General features: G+C 54.6%; 1 pseudogene; it reads right to left on the bottom strand.

Moving 5' to 3' along the window:
• Positions 1-969: 969 nt before the first annotated feature.
• Positions 970-2518, bottom strand: LOC144961258 (large subunit ribosomal RNA; annotated as a pseudogene; the record flags this gene model as incomplete).

A 2518-nucleotide genomic window follows, 5' to 3' on the forward strand; every position in this document is an offset into this window, starting at 1 on the left:
TTGGCGAATTCCGCTTCTCAGAAGCCTATTAAAGGGACAATGCGTTCGCGAATTCCGCTTCTCAGAAGTCTATTAAGGGACTAAATAAAATGCAGTTGGCGAATTCCGCTTCGCAGAAGCCTGGTAAAGGACAAAATAAAATGCAGTTGGCGAATTCCGCTTCGCAGAAGCCTATTAAGGGACTAAATAAATGCAGTTGGCGAATTCCGCTTCTCAGAAGCCTAGGGACAAGCGAATCCTCTAAACTATAAGGACTAAATAAGCAGTTGGCGAATTCGCGAACTGTAAAGACAAAAATGCATGGCGATCGCTCGCAAGCCTATTAAGGGACTAAATAAAATGCAGTTGCGATTCCGCTCCAAAGCCTGTAAGGACAAATAAATGCGTGCGATTCGCTCGCAGAAGCCTATTAAGGGACTAATAATGCGTGCGAATTCGCTTCTCAGCCTATTAAGGACAATGCAACCCGCTCCAATCTATTAAGGGACTAAATAAAATGCAGTTGGCGAATTCCGCTTCGCAGAAGCCTACTAAGGGACTGACAGGAAGGAAAAAACAAAATTGAAAAAAAAAAAAAAAAAAAAAAATGCAGTTGGCGAATTCTACTTCGCAGACAGCAAAGAAGGAAAACTAAAAGTGCCTCTGGACGGATTAGTGCCTCTGGACGGATTAGTGCCTCTGGACGGACTAGTGCCTCTGGACGGATTAGTGCCTCTGGACGGATTAGTGCCTCTGGACAGGTGGAGAGAAAAAAAAATTCTCCAAGTTCTAGGAGATAGAACTTTGAAGAAGTAAAGTAAAGTAAAGTAAATGTATTTATACGTGTTATGACACTCTCGCACCCGCCGCCGCCGCGCGCCGCACCGCCAGCATGCCGAGCCGAGCAGAGCAAGGACTCGAAGGCTGGCCGATCGGGCCGGGCCGTGCCGTGCCGGGTGGAAAGGTGGCCGAGACAAACCCTGCTGGAGGGAAAATCTCAGCGTCCGGGGCTTAGTCTCAACGGATCGCCGTACCAGGACAGCTCTAACGCTTACAACACCCCGACGGAATACATGTGGTCCGCACGCGATTTCTTGCCCCTAACGGACGTGGATGATACCGACCCAGCCACGCGCACCACAGATCTAGCGCGCGTGACGAGCGGGCCGGTCACGGCACTAGCCGACGAACCCGAGGGTTGCCGGCTTAATGTTGCCTGCACGCTCAGGGCCCTAGCTAAGCTCACCCTTGCTCACCGGGCGGGGTTCCGACTTAGAGGCGTTCAGTCGTACTCCCACGGACGTAGCCTGGCGCCATCGGCCTGACGACCGGACGCGCGAACCAGAGGTCCGAACTCACCGTTCCTCTCGTACTGAGCAAGATTACCGTGGCAAGGGCGCTTCATCAGTAGGATAAAACTAACCTGTCTCACGACGGTCTAAACCCAGCTCACGTTCCCTGTTGGCGGGTGAACAATCCGACACTTGGCGAATTCTGCTTCGCAATGATAGGAAGAGCCGACATCGAAGGATCAATCAGCGACGTCGCTATGAACGCTTGGCCGCCACAAGCCAGTTATCCCTGTGGTAACTTTTCTGACACCTCTCGCTTGAAACTCCCAACGTCGAAAGGATCGATAGGCCACGCTTTCACGGCCAGTATTCGTACTGAAAATCCTGGTCGAGCAGGCATTTGCCCTTTTGCTCTACGCGAGGTTTCCGTCCTCGCTGAGCCCGCCTTGGGACACCTTCGCTGCGCTTTAGAAGATGTACCGCCCCAGTCAAACTCCCCGTCCGAGGCTGTCCCCGGCAGGGTCGCTGTCGCCGTCGTGACCGCGTCGGGGGGAGTCGGTGGACTCCCCGAGCCCGACGCGACGGCGGCTTGACGTCTGAACCTCGTACGCCTCCTACCTGCAAGAAGGCGCCGAGTCCCCACTCCGTCGGGTAAGTGGAGGTCCCGCGGGGGTAGCGGTATTTCACTGTCGCGCCCGAAGACGCTACCGCCTATGCTACACCCCCCACGCTCCTCCACAGAGTCGGACTAGAGTCAAGCTCGACAGGGTCTTCTTTCCCCGCTGATTTCACCAAGCCCGTTCCCTTGGCTGTGATTTCGCCGGGGCGTAGATAGGGACAGTGGGAATCTCGTTAATCCGTTCGTGCGCGTCGCTAATTAGACGACGAGGCATTTGGCTACCTTAAGAGAGTCATAGTTACTCCCGCCGTTTACCCGCGCTTATGCGAATCTCTTCACTTTGACATTCTGAGCACTGGGCAGAAATCACGTCCCGTAAACACCTTTTCAGGCTGTCGAGACGCTCTGTTTTAATTAGACAGTCGGATTCCCCCTGTCCGTGACAGTTCTGAGACAGCGTGAGTCGGAGGTCGCGTCGGTTGTCCCCCGCGCAGCCAACGCGCCCCGCGAAGGGGCGTCAGCCGAGCGAGGCCGCTCGGCCCGGGGCCCTTTCCCGCTGATTTCACAAGCCGTTCCCTTGGCTGTGATTTCGCCGAGGGGTAAGATAGGGACAGTGGGAATTCTCGTT

Source organism: Berghia stephanieae, unplaced genomic scaffold, assembly GCF_034508935.2.
Source record: "Berghia stephanieae isolate SIO BIC M18660-M18661 unplaced genomic scaffold, UCSD_Bste_1.3 scaffold1960, whole genome shotgun sequence".
In the NCBI taxonomy this organism is placed as follows: Eukaryota; Metazoa; Mollusca; class Gastropoda; order Nudibranchia; family Aeolidiidae; genus Berghia; species Berghia stephanieae.